Below are 24,392 nucleotides of genomic sequence, written 5' to 3'. Positions count from 1 at the left end.
GATTTCTCGCAACAAGTGGTGCAAGCGGAGAGTTTTGTTCGTTCACCGACCACTATACATCCTGAGTCGCATTTGTTAGTACACTTTCTCTCCACCGACCAAGTTTGTGGACTAGACGTTGAATTTTCGGTGCTGGTAGTGTAAGAAAATCGCTTTATCTGAAGAGAAAGAAGCAAACGTGAAAGGAATATTTGCAGATTTTAAACTTTCACGATGTTCGTTATATGACATGTCCTAGCGGATCGCAAGAGACACTCGTACGCTAAAATATAGTATTTCTTTTAATTTTGTCCGAGTACGAGCTCATTTTGGGCGGCATTAAACCACGAACTTGATAGTATCGAGCGAAAAGAGAAAAAAGAAGACTGAAAAGAAAAGATGAGAAAGAATTCTACATGTACGTAGAATGATTCTTGATAGTAAAATTAAATTAATATTTGCAACAATTCCTTGTTTCACTCTGTATGACATTTCACATTGGAACTTGTAACAAACACGAGTGAGTGTGAACGTAACATATTTTTAGTCAAAGGAATATCAATTTTCCAGAATATCTCGCATCATTTCCAGAGAATATTTCCAGGCTCGTTCATTGTTAATTCGGTCGGTTAATATCGATTACGGATTTCGTAAAATTTTTGCCGTGTATGTGCAAACTGTACAATTATATCATATCCAATATCATTGTTGATTACCAATAAATAAGAAGAACAAATAAAAAATTGCATTTGCATATTCCCTCAAATGTGTACACCATGTACATATGTTCCTATAAAGCGGAAACAATTTCAATAAAGTACGTAATTATTATGAAACTGAATTGATCGACTATATTGAACTTGAATTTTCCAAACACTAAAATCGCGTTACGAACGAAATGAAACTGTGGCTCTATCTTGAACAGCCTTTTCTCGCTCTCGTGTTGACGATAACTAATATCGCTTTTAGCTAGCTGTTTGCTATATTCTGTTTGCTTTAAAAGCACGCGATCAAAGCAAAATATCAAACATCTGCTGAAACACGTGCGTGACCTGTGTATAATCAACAAGCGTTTGAATCGCTGTTATCATTTGTCATTACCATACAGGTTCTTTTGTCACCAGTGCACTTGTGCCCGAAAGTGGTGAAGTTTCCGATCAGATTGGCGCATCTCTCTCCATCTTCCATTGTATCACACTGATGACACCATAAATCGTTTGCTCGTTCCGACGCTGCGTGAGTTCGATGTTCCGTAGTTAACAGTTGGCCTGATCATCGGACACAATCAACCGACAAATACGTATTAATTAATAGAAATCGTGATTTATCCTAGATTTCTAAAGATTATTAAAATCGACGTAGGAATCGAACGTAAGACGTTGGGCAAATCGTTGTCTACTTTTTAATGCTTCGCATCTTTCTCTCTTTTATTTCTTAGAAATTACTTCCTTCTACTTCTTCCTTTCTTTCATTTTTCAAACAAATGTGTCGTGCTTTCATTAACGTCAGATTTTTGTACATTTTTGTAAAAATAAATAGATATTAGTCTTGACATTTACAGACACATCGGCGATATGCGTAAGATGAAATTTCGTCGCGTTCGTTGACAAGATTGCTAGGAAGATTGCGGAAAGGGATATCATCGAGGAAATCGTCTAATAAGGTGAAACATCGGTTTAGGTTTCTTATTTAGAACGGAATTCTTCGGATGTTTAGCTTTTCCGTCGAATAGCGTCTCTAACGATATTTCGCCAAATTTTCCTGCTGTTCTTGCGATACGTCCGACGGTAAGACTTGGCAAGCAAAATATCGTAAACGTATCCGGAAATTACGAAAAATTTATTTCGATTTATTTCAATTAAACGTATTCCGAGAGCAGCAAACGTATTCCTTATCCATTGGCAGGTAATCAACGAAATCATACCTACTTAAAATACCTACAGTTATGAAAGATATTTCCAAGTTCGGAAAAACGCTTCCACGCAAGTTTGACCAATCGTACCAATCCTCTAGAGTTTCAGCTTCTTAACAGATTCGATCATCTCCGAAGACTAAACAGACGGTATACGACTACGTTTGCATCTATACGACAATTGGATCTACGCAAGACTGCAGATTCGATATCCACGAAATATTCTATGTATATTTCATGAAGTTAAAAATTAAACTGTTTTATTTCACATCTGGTTCCAATAGAATAAGATGGATTAAACGTAATTCAATAAAATAATTTAAAACAAAAAATGTTGTGCGTCTATTATTTCCTTATAAGATAAAAGACACTTTTGGGACGATCTAATGTTAAAAATTCTCTGTGAAAGTTGATTGTAATATTCTTCTTATCTAAAGAAAAAGAGAAAATAGAAATAGATGTATTCAGTATGAATTATTTATTTTATACATAGGAAACATAGGCAAGACGGTAAATGAAAAAGGTAGCCTCGAAATGAGAATTCATCGCGAAGCTTATCACGGAAGAAAAGTGAATTAAATGCACCGTGTACGATGATCGTTGTTTACACGATTCGTAACACAAATGGCTAACACCTACGAGTGAAGGCTTCAACAGGTGCACTTTCCTCTATATGCAGTTTATATGTAGAGGAAGATCTTCGCTATAAATAGACGAAACATCGTTCCTTCAGACATCTAGTGAAAACTCCCTCAACGAAACACGCTCCTAAAACGCAACTTGCTCGTAAAACAAATAGGGCCATGTAACTGAAAGGAACCTCGAGAAAGAAAGAGGAAAATGGGAAGAAACAGAAACTTCCATTTTCCATTACAGAAACGCTCTTTGTTGAAAGAAAAATTCCTCAAATTAAAAATTCTCAAAGACGAAATACCGCCATTGTCTATCCTGGCAAATTATCTTCCGTCTTAACCAGTTACCTACTCTTGACGAGTATACTCGTCACGCGTAAAAAGCAGTTTTTTTTAAACTGCAATTTCAGCGAAAACTAAAATATATTCGTAAATTTGAAGACGTTTCGACCATTCGGAAGCCAGGACCAGGTAAAACGAACAAATGAAGAGATATAAGTAATTATTATGAAAAAACTATAATACAGCGTGAACAAAGTAGTTGTTCTGTCCTTTCTAACGCATTTTAGTCGCATTAGTCGCAACGGCTAACTGGTCAATACATTGTCGAGTCGATCAACTTTGGTATTCCGATCGTATCGACGTGAAAATCGGCGTGACGAATAAGGCTCAAGAATCGTTTTCTTCTCTCGCAAATACCGAAGATGGACAACGCGTATCGGCGAATTTTTAATTTCAGAAAAATGTAATTTGATTCGTGGCGAAACGTGTGAGAAACGCGTCGAATTAAAGAGGCGAAGGTTTAAGCAGCCCGACAAAGCGAGTGAAATGCGAGGCGTACCATTGATGCTTACGACCATGGAGATAGACGCGACGATCAGGAAGTACGTGACAGGGTACATGTATCGGCCATGTTGATAACGTCTAGCGCGTCACATTCGAAAATAAATTCGGCTGTTTAAATTGCGATCGGCTGATGTCCTTGGCGCATTGATCGCATGCTGGCGTATGGCGGCGAGCGCGTTGCGACGCAAAACGAGCGGATTTGGGTACAATAGACAGCCATATTGAGAATAGCCGGAGTCTGCGCTGGATGGGTACAGCTGCTCCAGAAACCTTGAAGCCCAGGGAAAATCAATATCCATGGCAGCCGGAAGGTCCTGTTCGTTCAGCGGGAACATTTGACGTCAAAGTTTCTGCGCATTCGCATCACATCCAGGAAAAAGAAAATTCACTGTCACTGAATCAATGATTTGTCGACGCCGCAACTAAAATTCAACTTACAATGCCTCGAAAGCTAAAATAGTCCGACACTCGCCGTAAAAACATCTTTCGTTTCGTACGTTCATTCGAACGAAATAACTCGTCTGCAACTGTGGACCGAACCATTTGAATTTTGCTCGACGAGTTAGAGGAAATCTTCGAAATGTGTTATTTAAATCTTCGAAATGTGTTATTTAAATCTTCGTTACAGGTCCAGCTAGAAAAGTTGTAAAAAGCTACCTTTACTTTCTTCTTCGCTATTCCGACTAATTGTACTTCTTTCAACATTTCTTTACACGTCACCTATTGTTAATCTTTCCAATTCTTCTAACTCGTAAAAAAAAAAAAAAAGAAAAAAGGAAAGAAACAAATTGTTTGACTCAATTTTTGAAAAGTTATTCTGTTTTCTGCACCAACGCCTCCTATAGCCCGTTACACGAGACTTTTCGGGATTTTGTTCGTTTTGTAACGAAACACGACTATCCCGATCACATTGGTAGAATTTGAAATCATCCTGAAAGTGCAAATGTAAAAGACAGAAAATAGTTGTGGCGAATATTTGGGGGGAAAAATAGTACATAGTATAGATAGGTATTTTGAGCGTACAATAAATATCAAAAATTATTCCATTGAATATCAAGACGTATCGGTACAACAGATAATTGACTGTTTAATTAATTTCGTGAAATTAATTTCCTCCACGAGATACACCATAAAGAGCTATCTTCAACATGTTATAGACGCTAAATACTGTCCCATTGAAGATTGAGATGCATCGATGTGACGGATAATTGACTGTTTAATCACTTTTGGAATCTCTGCGAAATATACACTCGCACTAAATATCTTGTTACTTAAAATACAATATAATATGTAATATGCGATATGTAATATAATATGTAACATACACGTACACACGCGATATATTTATAAAGAAGCACGTATCAGAGTTGGAATAATTTCGTGAGCAACAGTAGACGGTAAATGTAATTTGCAAACGATCTCTTTATCAAATATCGATAAACGCGATCGATATGGAAGGGATCAGTCCTTATGCTGGCCAAATATTCCGTCATCGTTCAAACATCCATCGAAACTAATCCCAGTACATACCATTCGAATAATCGAGTAACTTCGTTATCGCGTATGATACAGTGCACTTACTTGATTGCAATGATATCTCAACGATTCTTAACAGATACCAAGATGTCTCGACAGTTGCAAAAATCTTTTATAAATAAATTACACGTGGCTCGCGAAGCTGTTTCAACGTTGCTGGAAACTTTTTGCGTATATGATATACGAAGCATTTCGAAATGATCATCGCAGCACTGTAGCGAGACACGCCTAACTTGATCGTATCGGTGAAATTTCAAACGGATTTGGAAGTGTGCATAGAAGTTATATTTATCAGGGACACGTACTTTCCAAAAATCATCAAACTATTCGAACAGTCAATTATTATTTAGTATGTTAATAAGCCACGATGTAATACTCTTAAAGAGTTAGAAAGAATAAATTTTCGGAAAATGGAACAATTTGACTTTCAAATGGCTCGTACGTGATGTAATCATCTGTTTGATGAACTTTTAATTGCTATCGTAGATAGGATCGTAAAATACTACGAATGTTACAGACATTGTCGTGATTTTCCTATAAAGTAACACACGACGCGTAGTCCGTTTGATGTTCGATTTGCTTGGCTCTTGTAATCCAATTTCAATAAAATTGTACAAAATGCACGTGATACGAAAGAAAATATAAAATATACAAAATACTCTTTACTTCTCTCTTTTTTTTTTCTTTTCAATCATATTCTCAAAAATATGAATTTGCATCAAAATCTACAGTCTAATTAGAATATTAGAAAGAATATTCAGACAGACGATGTATATAAAGGAGATACAAATTACGACGATGAGAGAACTCGCAAGATATTTGTATCTGTGAAATTGCAACTGTTGCGTCGATAAATATCTACGCCGATTAAATTTTTAATACACTTCGGATTCTCATCGGAAAACCAGTAATAACATATTTCTATTTCGTAATATATTTCTGGTATACAGAGGATGCTCTCAAAAAAATATACACCCACTTTAATTAAATGGTATCGTGAAATTGCTGCATCGTATTATTACAATTTTTATACAAATCTTCCTTTCCTTCAATTTTGTGTACATTTCGGATGTATTCCTTTCTTTTAATCCTATTAATGGATCGATAGATTTAATTTTATAAAATTGATTTTTTGAATTATTTATACATTCCATATCTTTTTAAGCACCACGTCACGTGATTCTTTCGGTAGAAATAACTGCGTAAAATTACATTTTCTCTGTACCTGGGAGCTTTTGCGCGGAGAATTTTATACGATCGAAGCCCCTTTTTCGAGTGGCATGGGTGCTTCGGCATGGGAAAGTGCCTCTCCATTATCGTTTTAGCTGGCTGTTTTCATTTGTATAAAATCGTCGTTATTATCGTCTTTATCACAACGAAACCATCCCATTACATCTGTGTATTTAAGGTTTCCCCACAGTTACCCCATCATTCGAGCAATCCACGTGCTTTACATAATTCTCAATATCACGTTTCCATTTTCTAACATCTGTGACTGTAGCTTTTCCAACGTCACGTACTCTTGATGAATTCTATCGCCGATTCTTACACCACCTCCCACGTTTTTAATTAAATTGTATTTTCTTTCTGTACGACTGGAACGTTGTTAGTTTCATACCAAATTCTTATTTATCGGAATTCTATTCTATCGAACAGAGAAAAGAATGTGTAGATTTTTTAAAAAGAAACTTATCCGTCACTGAGAAATGTTAGGTTCGACTGATAAAACGTACAGACACCAGAGTATTCGTGGGAGCAGTCGAACATCAACGATTCTACGATCTCGGCATATTCCACCTCAAACGCGATTCCGTAAAATTCAAACTAATCGTCCAGCGAGCTGTTCCATGTTTTCCAAACTGAACAGATCGTGAGCATCGGCCAGCGATATGGGAAATGAAGATAATTTCCAATTGTTTGTAACATCTGACGATCATTCGACTTAAAACATAGTTCTCGCGGTCGCGGCAACCAAGTTACGCAGGCAGCTGTCGATTTTTCAGCTGTCGAACGAGTGAGCTGGCTGGTTGTACTGCGTTGAAGCAGAGCGATTCGAAGAACGGGAGAGACGCGAAAGGGAAGCGTTCACCGAGAATACGTCCGTTTCGTCTTTCTCGTTAGACGGTGGAAATGAATTGGCGATTTCACCATGAATACTACAAAGCAAGTTAACGCTGTAACTGGCGCGAGTTTCGCGTGAAACGTAGCCTTTGACGAGGTTTGTTTGCGCGTCTCGCCGAACAAATCCGATAACTAAAATTGTCTGGCGAAATTGTTTTACACGGGCCGTGTTCTCGGTAACGCTAGCGGCTATTTAATCAAAATTGTCGGCCGCGTTTCTCGTTGGCCGTTCGATCGACCAACGTGTAATTAAAATGATAATCTTAATAGATCCTCATGGACAAAACTAGCGAGGCTGGCAGTTGGCGAAGCGAGCTAAGCAAATAGCGAATTATATCGCTTGTTATAACTGGATCGTGGAAGTTTGCGCATATTTTTACACTGATAAATTAACCCTGCTGCTGATCCTCTAATATTTCTCGTTCGATCTCATCTATTACAAATAACAGATACGTAAGACAACATAGAAAAATATATAAGTAAATAGTATCGCGAATAATTACGAATAATTGCATTCATTTTCGTTAAAGGTAAATTATATTGTATTTACGTGCCAAGGATAGAACTGAAATTGCCGCTGATATTGATTTATTCTTGTTAAATTTCAATGTCAGAATAAAAAAGTTTAGCAGTTAGCGGTTGCGACCTCTTTGAAAAGCGTGTACCTAAAAGTGTGTCGCGAACAGTAAGCGATGGCGAGTATACTCGTCGAACACGGAGTACGGGTGACTGTTATAATACAGAATTAAGTTGTTACGAAACGACTGTTTTATTTTTCAATTTAGTACTGACGGGGCTCGTCGTAACGTAAAATACTGCCATCTCTTCGTGACGAGTATACTCGTGGAAAACAGCCAATTGGTTAAACCAGGACCAGATCACGATACCGTTTAAAGATGAAATTTGTAGAATGGTTAGAGTTAGAGAATATCGGAACTTTGTATTATTATAACGTTTACCATCGCTGCGCTCTCGATATTAACCCTTAACTGCTGCTCTGGGACTCCCAGACGATATAAACATCCGCGTAACTTCGCTCTCGAGCAACGCGTGATGTCAAGTGTATTGGTAATTTTCAATTAAGTCGCCCCTTATGACTATAACTTGTAACTTCTGATCTTTGTTCCGTATAGGAGTAATTGAGAACGTACAACTTTCCTTTCGCTTTGTTTCGTCTTGTCCATTATGGATGAAAATGCGATTATAGTTACGAAACGAATCATTCTTCGTTGATCGCGATACAATGGAAATGTTTACAGCGAACGTTCCCGAGTGCTTCGAATAAAGAAAGAACGATGCAATACGATACTCTTTGACTTATAAATAACTTTCCTTTGAGACCAATCCGTGGATCAATTTTCTGGCTCCGCAGACGCAATGTTACACGTAATCCTAGGAATCGTGAAGTTTTCAGTCTTTTCTAATATTATTTTTCAACTTGAAATTCAATCTATTGGACGTAGGAATATTTTTACTGTAAACTATTAGAAAAATGTCCATCGTATAATCGACGAGCATCGCGAGAGTAATATCCAGGCTTTAAATTCTAAAGGCTCGTTACCGTACAACTGTAGTAGGCAACGTCGTTGTTCTAAACACGTACGTAATTTTGTTCACATTGTATAACCGATAACTATTTTCTTTTTATTATTTCTTTTTATTCGAATGTCCTTCAGCTTTCGCTTTACCACCGTACATCATCCCTACGTCATGCACCGATACTATTTTTCTTTTACACTGTGACACTTACTTCTCTGCTTGACCATGCGATCCTGATCATCATGCAAATGGTCTAAGACCGTTGTCGTAATACTCTACGGAATAACTAAAATTGTTGTATCGTTCTAACACGTTATAGATTTTATTAAAGAGGAACGTTTACTCGATAGAAGACTCAGATTCACGAAATAAGACACCGGTTTTCCCTGACGCCACTTTACGATATAAATAATTAAACTTTTTCTCCCTCGTATATGGAAAGCTTAAAATACTTTTCCTGTATTATCTATGCCAAATCTCCTGTCAATTTCGTTACTAAAATAAATGTTACAGTTATCAGCAATAATCGCCTGCACTCGACTATACGTTTCTTCAATTAAAAATTTATCAAAGCGAAGTCTTCGATTCTTTAAATTCTGCAAAATTTGATGAAACGCGCAATTACTCGAAACTTCTGACGAGTAATGTACGCGAAAGACTCTGTATACTCGTTAGGTCGTTCCTTAAACGAGAAACAGATCGAACTGTTTGCGTTCGAGTCAAACGTAAAGGGAAAAGATTAAATTTCCTAACTTTCCGTCGACAGGATCTTCATCGACGTTTATGACAGTTGACTTCTCTTAATTAGCGAAGCTTCAAGCTTTCGATATTTCCAAGTTTCAATAATTCTCATTCTCCGTTCGCCTTTCAATGACCGTTATTAGCGGGAGCGTGTGTCAATAATCAAAGCGAACGATGCTCTTTTGAACCTTCCTTTCCTCTTCCATTCGTCTTCCTTTTCAGAACGGAATAATGGCTAGATCTACTTTACTCGTTGCGCTGATTTAACGAGTGTTTGTTCTCTCTTTATTCTTCGTCTGCTTCTGCCCTCGCATCTGTTGAACATCGATTCGATTGCTGAACTCGACTGTGTGATTCTCCTATCAGGAACGACATTTGCGTCGGAATATACATGTTACGGTCGTTCTTTAAAATTCTTCTAAATTAAAAGTTCCTTAAAACTCTCCTAGCTGCAAAGTTCTTTTCCTGAAAGAGTCGCGGTAAACGTGGATATCTGACGTTACGCGTTCGTTAACGAGCATTTCTTATGTCAAATATTACAAAGCAACGATTTACCCAAAATATAGAAATATCTTCCGAAATAGCGGACTCATCGTTAGATTATTAGATCGCGGATGTTCGTGCATTTGTGAGAATTTTAAAAATGCAAAAGTCCATGAAACGTTTAGGAAACGTAGAGGATGAAATAAATCTTTATCCGTTTCGGTTTATTCAGTCGTATTCGTGAAAGTAGCAAACTGCACGAACATACGTATATTATTATTATTATATCTTGTTTTTGCGAAAAGCATTTCTCTTGCAAGCATTTGCCTTTTATATTTCTTACTTTTGGCGTTCCGCGTACTTATAGGAAATTGCAGCTTAATCGTTGCAATAAAACTTATCGCTTTCTATTTTCCGTTTCTGCACATCTTCGTAAATTTATCGCATTAGCGACGTGAAGTATAACGGACGATTGATCGTAAATTGAAATCACAAATTCCCCATCGACCATTTCACAACAGACTGCCACAGTTGGATGTTTTATAGGGGTGAATAGCCGCAGAGAAATCGATTCCATTTCTACAAGGGACAAATGTTATTGCTTTCATTTGAGCGCTCTGCCTAAGTATATTGTTCGTGGATTTACTGCAACTATGTTTGGGATTCTGAATTGCAACCTCCCAAGAGAAAACTTCGAAATGCTCTAAATATCGTATCGGCTACTTTCACGTAATGATATATTTGTTTTTTGACAAATAAATAAAGAAAAGAAAAGAAGAGTAAAATACACATCGAGAGTATTTTACCTCGAATACGTATTCAAGGATTATTTGCAGATTTTTCAGACCAAAGATACTTTTGTAAAGTGTATAATCATTTATCTGGAAAGTACTTCGTTTCTAGTAGGATTATATAATATCAATATCGTATTTAGGAAGTTGTGAAATTGCGAACTTATTAATAGGAAACACCATATAGATACAGAGAATGAAATTACTGATCGATACAGAGGATATTAATTCATTTAATATCTTGGCGATAGCAGATGATCGCTTCGCAATTAATCAGTACTCTGCAATTTATAATTGGATATAATGCAGTTAATTATTTAAATCAATTGTTACGTGTATAAAGATTGATAGCAGGTATTTATAACTTTTCTGCCATTTTCACATTAAGCATGATGAAGCAGTTGAATGATTGATTCTCTTTAACATAGCCATGAGGGAGACGAATTTTTTTAAAAAGAAATATTCTCTTACCAACTACCGTCGGTAAAATACCGAGCGTAGGATTAAACTGTTAGTTGTGAAAACTATTAATATTAAATTAACGTTCGTTGGAATTATATTTTCAAAGTCTCATCTTTATGTATACTACCTGAAGTATAATATTTCTCCAAATAGTGAAATATAAAATAGTGAAATGACGATGTTACAGTAAAAATTGTTTTATCGTACAAAATTGAATATCTTTGTGTATTTGCTACGATATAATTATTAAAAGGAAGAAGAAACTTTCAATCATGAGAAAGATAGAATATAATGAAATATATTCAGACATTGAATAAAAATTTTTATTTTCATTTCGGAAGATGGAACGAACACGAAATATGCAGCAAATTTTGCGAATATTTCAAAATGAAGGAACTGCGCAAATATAAATATTTGCTAGTTAATTGCATTTAATATGGAACCTGACTTTAAAAGCTTCCCAAAAAGAGAAACATGCTTTTCTTTTCAATTGCTTTCGAGAAATTAATAAGTCCTTTCTGTGTCGCTTTATAAATTCTTTTAACATCGATATTACGTTTTTTCCTAATATTAAATTCTAACAATTTCTTACAATTTTTTAGCTGAAAGTTGTATTAAAATAATTTTGGCAACTGCTGAAAATTGTTGAAATTGTTGCACCAAGAGCGTAATTTTTGGGAAAAAAGGGTCGATGAGAACTCAAATCCTTCCGGGACTGTTTTACTCGCTCTATTAAACAAACATGTTTAATGATAAATCATGCAAAAAGTAATATTTTTTACGTTCATTATTTAACACGACTCTCAGAAAAATTTTATAGGCTGTCAAACGTAACAATCAACTGCATTCGATCAACATGCTTTCATTTTTAAGGAAATATTTCATTTATTATTTGCGTTATTACTTTAATAAACGTTTGCTATACCGTTAACGTTCATATCTATAAACCAACGTTTACTTACAGCTTTACCCTTACATAACGTCAATCTTCGAAAGAATTACGGATTTTTATTATACAATATATTAATCTTAGTTATTATAACGTTAAGTTATTAGCAAAATTACAAGATTGAAGTTACCAGAAGAAAAAAAGCGAGGTGTTCGTTTCCTCTTTTATAAATATAGAAGAGGAAAGTTGCTTAAGAATGATTAAAACGTAAAATGAAATTCTAATTAAACAAACGCCGTATTACCATTTTTCTACTATAGTTTCGAGTAAATTCCGCGCACTAATCGTATTTCTCTACGGCACAATAATAACATTCTGTTAATCAGCCTTTGAAATGTCACCGCAAATGTTCCATGTGCAACGTGACGTGTATTTCGTGATAATTTTCTTAAACTATATGAAGTTAACGTTTATAACATTCTATAAAGTAATAAGCAAACTAAATGAATAGCCTTCATCACGCTGTATATCCTGCTTGCATATTTAATATTAATATCAAAGCTTCCATGCAAAAAGATGTTGTATTTTGCAAGCGTATTTTATTACCGAGTGCATAATAATTCATTAACAATCCCCACGATTTATCGTCACAGTACGAAAGTACGTTCAATAATTTACATTCTGTTTTTAAACAGCCTGTTGTAGCTATACTTTGTTTTCACGTATTTCAAGTAAACATATCATCGATAAATACACCAGTACAAACGCTATTATATCGATGCAAACGTTAAAACATTTTCATCATGGTGAAATGTATTTGGTACATCAATTTTAGCGAATTCAATTAATGTATGACGAATGTTAAGCATTTACTTTGATTCGTTGAGTTTTAAGAATGAAATTAATTAAAATTTCCTTCGATCAAGGTAGATGTAATTTTAACAGAAAATTCCATTAAATTTCTATAAGTATTTCTAATGGTTACTCTTATGCCTATAGATAAAAATTAAAAAGCAAACTATCCTATAAAAATTAACAGATAAGATTATTTTTTCCTGTTAATTTCTATGCCATAATTGCCTCTTCGATTCCCTATTTCTCTACGATTTATTCGTCTCGTACACAATTTTAACGTAATATTTGTAACAACAGACAGAGATACTTAGTTAGATTTAACACGATTCCTTTTTCGCTTTTGTTAAAAAATTATTCGCAGACCGCAGCTCCTCCTTCGATAAATTTTAATTCTCATTACGTGTACATACATAAAACGTAGCGAGTACGAAACAATCACAGAATAACGTGATCTTCGATGAAATGCGATGTTTTAATAAGTTCTGATAATAGATGCATCATTAAATATGTAATTGGAAATGGTTGTTAATCGCGAGCATTAAATAATAATGTAATTTGAAAATAAATTAAATTCGATATATTTATACCGAATATATTAAAGACGTTTTAACATCGACATATTCAACATTTACTACTATTTTCCAGGCACAATATCTTCTTGTCGTTACGTATTTGAAACCTCCATAATATCTGAATTTATTTTAGCGGACACAGCAGTATGTAAAAGTTACATTAATAAATAAAAAAAAAAAACAACAAATCGCGAGTATCTTCGTTAACTTACAAGATACGTATTATTAAATATCCAAAGAACAATTCTAAATAATTTTGCAGAAATAACATTCCAAACAAATATAATACTTAATTGATATATTAAATTCGTCGGATGCAATTTTTTAATCGCACATGAAACAAACGTATATTTCTCATTTCGTTGAATTGTTTTCTACATTTAAATTATTCCTGGATAGATAAGAATTATACGAAACTCACGAAATAAGGAAATAAGTAAAATAAAAAGAAAAAAAGAAGAAAAAAGAGAAGAAACTGGTAGATTTCACTTATCGTTAAACTTATATTCTTAAACCAAGTTAAACTTAGTTCGCCATCTTCGTGATATCACGCAATTCAACAAACTGTCAGATGCAAATACAACGTTAACATATAATTGTAACGATAAAAGTTATATTCGAAGTTATGGTAATCTCTTCTGCTATGACTCATCATTGTGCAACTGTAACTTATACCATTAACAAATCTGTATTTTCAGCCACGTTTCTAACTATAATCGTACATTCCATGTACATAAGTAATGTCCACATTGAGGAACGTATAACGCTTAGTTAATAAATTCGAAATCACATCGTTCGCGTGTAGTCCACGCGAACTATATTTGAATTGTGTTAAAATGGCAATTTGTAAATTTTATACGTCATATCGAAGGGATTAAGGATATTGAAGGAGAATACATAAATATTCGAGTCGCGTACATAAGTCTTAATATTACGAGCATAAATCTCCAAAATCTTCCGAATCTCCGTCGTATCTCAGCCACGTGAAATTATTTTTCATAATCTTAGTACGTTATTGATCTACGATATAGTAAAAGTTCTATACAATAAGTAATAAGCTTTATACAATAGCTCGTGGTTGATAACTCCGCGTTAAATACAATTTATGGCAACAAAATTTTATCCTATTCTAACAGTTCGTGGAAATAAAAATCGACGGACTTATGTAACTTCCAGTTGGCGAACAAATTAACGCAAGTTTCCAACGAATGAAACGCGAATAATGAAATTACACGAATACCGAGGAACGAACTTTAAAATTCCTCGTATCGATCGAATCGACTGTTATTCGTTGAATTTTTCAGGATCGCTAAAATAGGCTAAATCTCACGGACCAAGGAATTTCCGACGATGTGAAGGAATTAGGTAACGTTGTCGGAGAAGAGTGCGCGAATGTAATACAATACCTTGGAAAAGTAAAACGTTTCTTTTAATAATGTAAATGGGCTGAAAAATATTGCGGCAGAAGCGAGCAATTACTGATTCTACGTGAAAAACCGAGTGGAAAATGTGGAATAAAATTTGTAAAAATTTAAGTACACCGGTTAAATCCTCAATTTCGATCCTCGGATGAAAAAAAATTAATTGTAATAAATCATACCAGGTGTTTTTCCTATCTTTCTTATTTTTCACGTAGAATCACACTCTGTGTTTCTATTCGATCTATTGGCCAAAATCTATAAATTTCACGTGGCGATCAACGTATTGATGCATTCTGTCAATTAAAAAAAGAAGATATAGCTTAACGTAGAATAATCTTTTTTATTGCGATGGAAATATAGTGATGGAAATTTCATTATCGAGATTAATCGTGACCTTGTTGAAAGTCTGATCGGCGCTATAACGAAAGAGTAGTTAGGCGAGCGGAATCACGGCGTGGAATGGAAAAGCGTGAGAAAGTAGTCTCATAATGTAATTAATGATCGAGGAATCGAAATTTTGTCGTATTTTACAGCGAGGATAAGAACTACTCAAGCGACAATCGAATGTCACTTAAGCGCTCTGGAGATGGAATCAATTAGTACTTGAGTGGCGTTAATTCTTGCGCAAAGATCAATTCTCGCAAACTATTCGAAAAATAAGGATTAAAAGGTTTTTACATAGGGAAGCGTAGGATTGAAGCTTAGGATTTAATTTTGACGCGAATAAATGAAAGTTTAAGAATCGAGATTTAATTGAAATAAAAGTAGGATCGTTAAATTAAAAAACGTGAATAATTCTCAATTTTTGTCGCATATGAAGTATAGACACAAGTCTTTCAAATAATAAAATATTTAACCAACGTTAAATATTTAACTATAACGTGAAAGTAATATAAATGTAAATGAATATCGAACATTCTGAATTATAACACCAATTAATCGCATGCTAATTAATGAAAAATAATAGATACGAATAGTAATAATAATAGAATATTTCTTAATTAACTTTTTCATTAATAGATATTATGTTTACATATATATAAATAAATATAATTTTCTACAAATAATATATATGTTATCAATTTAGGATATGAGTATAAAATTTCTCACCATGTCACAAATTTTCCCGAACGTTATTTTTCGCATTTGAACTTGCAGTTGGATACTACGACTATATTTCTTATATCTGTTTACAAGTTTAATAAAACTATTTTACGCCATGGCTTCGCTTGTTACTTACGGCTTCTTCAAACCAAGCGATTAACAGATGGAATAAAGCTGAAATTACGTGATATAATATGCGCGTATACTTCGTGTGCCTGACATTACGAACATCACACTACTTACAAAGAAGATTTTACCTTGTATAAATCATACTTTTACTTTAGCAGCATAATAAATTTTATCCGATTACTTGAAAGCTGTTTGTATTCCGAGTTATTAAGCATCGTTATAACAACGAATGGTGTTGATAATTCTCTAATTTATTTAAATTTCCAAATTAACATAAAGTGTTACGTAATCATTTTATAAATGTCTTAAAACGTTATGAAAATTATTTTATATGAAATCTTCCCTTAGAGAACGTGGGCAGATGAATATTAAACTTTGATGGAACGCATCTAACGATGAAATATTACATATCTATGAAATTCATCTAAATGATTAAATATCAGATATCTATGGTATTCATCAAACGATTGAATATCAAATAATATAAAATAAATATAAAATAACAGCAACATTTCGATATTATGGATTAATTGAATTAACTTTTAAATCGAAACACAAACGTGTTAACTACAACCTGCGGATTAAAGCGATTACAACTTACAAATTAACATAAAGTGTTATGTAATTATTTTATAAATGTCTTAAAACGTTATGAATATTAGTTTATATGAAATCTTCCCTTAGAGAACGTGGGCAGATGAATATTAAACTTTGATGGAACGCATCTAACGATGAAATATTACATATCTATGAAATTCATCTAAATGATTAAATATCAGATATCTATGGTATTCATCAAACGATTAAATATCAAATAATATAAAAAAAATATAAAATAACAGTTAGCAACATTTCGATATTATGGATTAATTGAATTAACTTTTAAATCGAAACGCAAACGTGTTAACTACAACCTGCGGATTAAAGCGATTACAACTTTTTCCTTTTTTTTTTTTACTTTTTTTTTTTTGATAGGAAAACTTCAACCAATACTTTTGTGTAAGCCTGTGAGGTAAGCCTCGACTTCTACACTAACTTCGTAAGCTATAGAACTAAAAGAGCATAATCGTAATGTGATACGAATAGTCGGAAGAAATTTAACATTTATTTAAAAACTATATATATGTATTTAAAAACCGCTATATTACAAAATCTTTAACTATATTTTTATGAATCTGTATAATTTTTTAGAATTTTAAAAGGATACATATATATATGCAAGCTCCCTAGATTTCATGTAGGATAGGGATTCTTTTTGTTTCGCGGGTAGCACGACAGGCTGTGTTTCACGGACAGACCGATCTTCCCTTGTTTTACGGACGACCATTTTAAGAAGCACGTTTTTCCCGAACGGACGGACAGAGAGTTACATTAGAGACAAACAAGGTTACGGAATAGTTATTTAAGATTTTAAAGACTGAAGAAGGAAGATCGGTAGCTCAGGACGTTGAAAATCGATTCTCAATTTTCAGGTAAACATTGTACTAAAGACTTGTTATTTCCCGTTTATATAATTATTGTTATTTATTGTTATAAACGCATATTAATTGTTGTTTATTTTTGTATTTTATTATTTACTTCATAATAAAAACTCGATTTTCAGACTACAGAATCGATCCCTGAATTATCACCAAATTACGATCTTACAAATCGATTTTCACTACGCCATGCCGTTAGAAGTGAAGCTACGTATCGCCATGAACGAGAACGCAAGGGGGGGGGGGGGGAGAAAATAGAATGCATAAGAATCCATAAGAAAAGCAGAAGATGAAGTATGTGATGTCTTTCCTCCAGAATATCAAGCAAGAGATCATCATCCGCGGTTATTCAGTTTATCGATAGTGAAGAAAGCCGCAAACAACTTAACCAAGGTAAGCCATTACAGAAACATTGCACTCACGATGGATGACGCAACGGCAGCGTCATACATCGGTACAAGTTTAAACTTCGTGTTTCGAGATATTTACTTAGAAGAATCGGAGATCATCCCCACAAGGAAAATAAAGACCGAAATCGAAAAGCCCAATCTTCAAACAGAAACATTATTAGAAATCTTCCAGAAAAAAAAACATGCATGAGAGAGAAGGCACAGACTTTGTCATAAAACAATTTGATGGAACGCAAAAAGCCACAGATTGGTGTATGAAATATTCATATTTCACATACGCATCCCTTCCATACTCTACTATGAGTATGAAACCGAATACGAAAAATACGAAATCCAAAATGATGAAAAAAGGATCAAGAATTTGAAGAAATATCTGGGAAAAACAGCATCAGAATGGTACCAGACAAATCTGCCGAAGGATGAAGAATACAACTGGGAAAATTGGAAGGTGGAGTTCAAAAAGCTTCTGGCAATAAAGGTTGGTCTGCAGTACGATATGCTTATAACTTTAAATACATTTCAGGTTCATTCACTGAATATGCCATAAAAAAGGAATGATTAATATTGGAAGTAAGGAGGAAGACTTCTGAAGAGACAGGGATAAATCTAATTGTTATTGGATTACCCATACACATTCAAGATAAAATCAATAAAGAAACAGTACAATCAACAAATGGCTTAATCGGATTCTTGGGGCAATATCAGACGAAGGGAAGAAAAACACAAGGGAGTAACGCAAGATTGGACAGAAAGCCAGACCCACCGCCCAAGAAGCAACCTTGTGTGATTTATGAAGCACTGAATTTCCCAGGTCGATTTCACCCAATAACAACTCACCAAAGAAATACATGCACATACTCATCGATCATTTTTCAAGGGCTGTTTTTATATCCACATCGAAAACACAACACACAGAAGATATCATAAAACTTATAGACTCGACAGGAGAAACTGATTCCATAAAAATTATCCTTGCAGACCGATACCCAGTAATGACATCCAAAGAAATTCAAGAGTATACGAGGAAAAGGAACATTAAATTAATTTTCACTTCGACAGACTGCCCATCCTCCAATGGACTGAACAAAAGGGTAAATCAAACATTAGTAAACAGGATCAGATGTAATTCAGACAAAAATAAGAAAAACTGGACAAAAATCACAGAAGAAAGCGTAGAAGAAAACAATAACACCAGACACAGTGTAACGGGGTTTGCCCCAAATCATTTACTGAATGGAAAAATGATTGAAATCGTCCCTAAGGAAATAATGGAGAATAAGATAAACCTAAAAAGAGACAGAGAAGAAGCATTCAAAAACTCAACAAGAAATTTCGAAATCAACAAACAAATCAACAAATAAAAAAAGAAGAGAACACGAATTTAAAATCGGTGATATGGTCTTCACCCATAACGGAAAAAAAATGAATAGAAATAAGCTGGAAGAAATTAGGAAAGGACCTTTCATAATTCTAAGAAGGATTTCAAACTCCATATATGAAGTGGATAACGGTAATCGGGGATCTGAAGGGAATCTGTTCCACTCCCCATTCGAGGGGCGGTGTAAACTCCCTAGAGTTCATGTAGGATAGGGATTCTTTTTGTTTTACGGGTAGCACGACAGGCTGTGTTTCACGGACAGACCTTCTTTTGTTTTATGGACGACCATTTTAAGAAGCAAATTTTTCGCGAACGGACGGACAGAGAGTTACATTAGAGACAGACAAGGTTACAGAATAGTTATTTAAAATTTTAAAGACTGAAGAAGAAAGATCGGTAGCTCAGGACGTTGAAAATCGATTCTCGATTTTCAGGTAAACATTGTACTAAAGACTACTTATTTCCCGTTTATATAATTATTGTTATTTATTGTTATAGACGCATATTAATTGTTGTTTATTTTTGTATTTTATTATTTACTCCATAATAAAAACTCGATTTTCAGACTACAGAATAGATCCCTGAATTATCCCCGGATTACGATCTTACATATATGTACATATTTGTATATTTATATATATATATAAATATATATATATATATATATATATATAGAGAGAGAGAGAGAGAGAGAGAATGTTACAAGGAAGTAATCTAAAACTTCGTAAATTTGTAGTACATGTTTAATGAGAAAAGTATAAAATATCTGATAAGCGTAGATCCAAAAATTAATCCTATTTATTTGATATACCGTACTTTTTATTTAACATTTAAATCGAACGTTTAAATCGAACCCTCGATAGAATAGATAGAATAAACGTGTCCAATAAAATAATCTCCTCCATCATCTGATTTGAATTCAACGAATTTTTTTTTATGAATACACATAGAGAGAAATCTACCTATAGTGGACACACGTACAAATCAATAAACAATGCATGTCGTGCAATATCGGCTACAGAAGGAATAAATAGATGTATTATCCACAGATGGCAGTTATACAGTGACTACGAAAGGTATTTAAATAATATGAATATAAATACATGATACATGTATTAAACTTGGTATTATTTAATGGTACTTTCATACGATTATAAGGATTTGATTTGAAATATAAAAGCTGATAGGAAAACGGTTCATTGGAAAATATGGACACGCGCAAATATTTTCTCGTGCCCGCAGTATATTAAAACAGAAAGTCAAATGAAATATTTCTTATCAATGGCGAAGGATATTTTTCTCTTCTTCTTGACCCAGCAATTGGATTTCAAATATTATATAACGTTGATTAAAATTTCCTTTTCTCTCGAGTGAGTACTATAAGATCACAAAATGACATAGATCTTTTCTTTGCAACTTGCTGAATATAAAACTGCGTCCTTTTACAGGCAACCATGTATATTCCAAGCGCGATGAAGGGATTAGATCATCGTATCGTAAATTATGCTTCCTTCCAACCCCAAAGGCAGACTTTCTATGTGCTTGTCTCTTTGCTTCGAGGGCCAGCGAACTCTTCACTCTATATGACAGAAACAGCCTAGAATCCAGGGGGAAATTTGAAAGTCAATCAAGGAAGGAACTGCAAGATGGACAGAGCAAGGTCTCGTAGAAATGTATGAGATTCGTTTCTCGCAAATTACGAGATACGGAAACGTTTAAAGTCATCTACAGGCGGAAATCTGTTCAAGACAGTCGCGGTAATGTTTCGACGTTATATTTCATACGTTAAGCCAGCTATTATTTAAATATGTTCTTTGAAATTAAGTAAAATCAAAGTAGCTGAAAAAGTACAGCTGATAAAATTACGTTCAAAACGTGAATGAACAATAATTTTTACTTTCGTTACGATGTTGTTATCGATTATCCATTATTTCTTATGGCGAGAAATGGGAACGTGCTTAATTTACGATAAAAACGAGAAACAATACGTAAAATATTTTTCACGATAAATTATTTTCATATTGTTTGAAATAATTTTACGCTTCCGCGATATAAGTGGCGAATGTAATTGAACAAGAATCATTTTTGATAAATGTAACAGATATATACCGTATATATATGCAAAATATATTGTAACGTGTTAATTGATAAAGTTACGTAAAATTATTGGAAATCTATGTACGTAGGTATGTTTAAATATTTCATTCATGTTTTTATTCCATTGAATTGCAAGTTGTATAAAATCATTTCATTAATAGTATAGTTAAATAATATAAGAATTTCGAATTAAGAATATTGTTTATTAGTGATATAAATAATTAAATTAGTAATAATGTATACTTAACACGTTCTTGTATTTTGTTATTAAGGTAGAATTAAATGGTTAAAGAATTAAAATTATTTCGCTCTTCTTTCAAAATTATTTCAATCTCGATCTCATGTTTTAGAAGGGAAAACTATAATTTTTGTTCTTAAAACATATCATCCCCTAATAGTCTGCGTTCGAATCATGATTATTCTAAAAACCACTAAGATTGTGTTATTGAAACACATCAACGTCATCAACTAGTTTCTTAAACTACGTAGATGCTATTGAAACAAACTACGTACATGCATAGTAAGTTTATATGAATATTAAACATAAGAAACTTCGTTTGACTTGATTTGACTGAAATCAGCTTGTCGAAGTGCATCATAGAAATAAGTCACGTCGATCAAAGTTGTAGCGCAATATCTATTAGACTGTCATTAAAGTCATCGTTGGTACATTAATAGATGGTATCATACAGTTAAACGACATGTCATAATATTCTTTCATCTAAACCATAGTAGCAACAGACTGTTTCCTACAGACTAGAGGTATTTCACGGGACGATCATATAAATTCTTAAATACAATAATGTATAATACACATACGTACATACATGAACCAAGTCTGTAAGCATAATCTATAGACTATAATAAATACGTGAAACATTTTGAATTCTGTATTAGATTTGAAGAAATCTCGAATAAATCAAAAGATATTAAATACTACAAAACTGTGAGCATTATTAAGGATTAGGATGTGATTTTTTGAAAGATATAAATATAATTTATGAATAGTTTCAAAGATGAAGGTGAAAGAAATCTGTAACAAGAATTAGTCCCTTAAGGAAACGTTAATTACTTTGTTACTGTAGAAACACTTGTGGATTCTTCGTTATAAAACTAACAATTATCTTTTATCTAAAGGATATGTTATAATACAAAGATCCTTAAAATTATTCGATGGAATATCCTATTGATATTAATGCTGATTACCTACTTTTTAACCTATCATTTACAAAGAACAGTTTATTTATCGAAGCTATAAACTTTTTTGCCCGCTTCAGAGCTTTCATCGACGATTTATGACGTACATGGTGCAATAATGCCTAATGCGATTCTCTTTAATATCCCATATTGCATACATTCTCGTACCGATTACACAAATTGTTTGAATTCAAGAAACATGAGATCACTATACCGGTATAAATTTGTTATTTACTTGATCTGAAATATCCTTTCAAGTTTGAAGTGAAATTGAAATTCTTTCAAATAATCTTTGACTTAAAGATGTTATTTATAGTTTCGCGTTTATCGATATTGATTCCCTAAATTTAACTGATTTTACATGTATATTTATTTTACGATTTAAGCATTACATGTTAGTTTAAGTATCATTTACATACCAGCTACTTGAAATCCATTTAATTTCATGTAACTTAACTAATTACAGAACAAGGTTTAACTTTTACGCTAACTAAGCTCAAAATGTCCATGAAGCATGATTTGTTTCTGGAAAGTCATTTAACTATTTTAACTAACGAAATGTATAACGAAAACTATCGATTTTCAGAACTTTATAATATAATGGAATCGTTTTACATATTTGCGGACAAACAACACAACACAGTTTTCGTCTATGAATACGAAATAAAAAATTTAAATAAAAATTATATTAACCCTTTCGGTACGAGTTGTTTTTTAACATCGATGGTACGTATAAAGCAGTAAAGCATGTGCGTGACCTGAATACATTTCCGGTCTTTTTATAACGATTGTGAACAAATAATGTAAAACTATAACTTCAAAACTATAACGTATGTTTCCAGATAAAGAAAATAATCACAGACTTCGCTGGATGCATAAGCATTCATAGACAACATCAATGGAATTTTTTCTGATGAATATGTACTTCTCCTGTAGGAAACTATGAGATGACTCGTTTGTTTGTAAGAAATGTTCAAGAGCAGTTATGAAATCATTTACGGATTTCACTACGTTTTACATATTCGAAACTTTCCATCTTTGCATTTCTTTTCTGTCTCCCCTTTCTCACGAATACTTGAATACATGATTTTTTCAAATGCAAAAAAAAAAAAAGAAAAAAAATGCTAATTCGTATATTACAAAACTTTACAAAAATAATCGTAAGAATCTGATCTATTTTTTCTCGTATATTTCCTTGTTTGGAAAAAGGAATAATTTATGACTTGTAATTTGTAAAATTACGCTAATAATATCAGTTTACTTGTACAAGATGGCCACCATACACATATTTGTCACATTAGAAAATATAGACCTAACCAAACAGAAATATTACACATTACAAGTTAGCGTACATATATATGTAGTATCTATTTAAAAGTATCGCAGATTACCTCTTGAAAAGTAAGAAAACATAAAGACTAAAGTAAAGTTGTAAATCTAAACTACAGTTCAAGTTATACAAGGCATGCAAAGCTTCTCTTGAAACGTTAGGTGCGTACTTCGATATACAATATAAAGAAACATAGCCCGCGAGAAAAGCTATATAGTACATACCATACAGATCCCTCGCCATAACTTTGTCAATATGCGCAACGAAATCGGTAATTTTCGCGTCACCACTTAAACACCGTTTCTCTCGCTTTGGATAATTGAATCAAATCCAGATCGTCCATGTTTACAGCGAAGCAACACGTGATACCGCCAAAAGTGCTTTCCACCCCCTCACATAACTGACATCGGCCGTCCGTGGATCCAACGGAAGGATTTTGAACGTTGGAGAATGCGTAACGCTGATTGGCTATTGAGCTCGGGGGTCGATC

At 33.6% G+C, this 24,392-nt stretch overlaps 2 long non-coding RNA genes across 3 annotated transcripts; one reads left to right on the top strand and one right to left on the bottom strand.

Moving 5' to 3' along the window:
- Positions 1-901: 901 nt before the first annotated feature.
- Positions 902-24,141, bottom strand: LOC126920188 (uncharacterized). Its single transcript, XR_007711900.1, has 3 exons — positions 24,127-24,141; positions 3,365-4,003; positions 902-1,247 (listed from the first exon to the last, which is right to left on the bottom strand). It is a non-coding gene; the product is annotated as an uncharacterized LOC126920188 (long non-coding RNA).
- LOC126920189 (uncharacterized) lies at positions 19,039-24,392 on the top strand. 2 transcript variants are annotated; one of them, XR_007711902.1, is made up of 6 exons: positions 19,039-19,712; positions 20,328-20,648; positions 20,727-21,035; positions 23,159-23,298; positions 23,415-23,534; positions 24,254-24,392. It is a non-coding gene; the product is annotated as an uncharacterized LOC126920189 (long non-coding RNA). The 2 variants fall into 2 exon arrangements; XR_007711901.1 differs by lacking the exon at positions 24,254-24,392 and having other exon boundaries at positions 19,041-19,712; positions 23,415-23,605.

Source organism: Bombus affinis, chromosome 9 (assembly GCF_024516045.1).
Source record: "Bombus affinis isolate iyBomAffi1 chromosome 9, iyBomAffi1.2, whole genome shotgun sequence".
Lineage (NCBI taxonomy): Eukaryota > Metazoa > Arthropoda > Insecta > Hymenoptera > Apidae > Bombus > Bombus affinis.
Note: the sequence above shows the minus strand (reverse complement) of the source record. Positions and strands in the feature narration are given on the sequence as shown.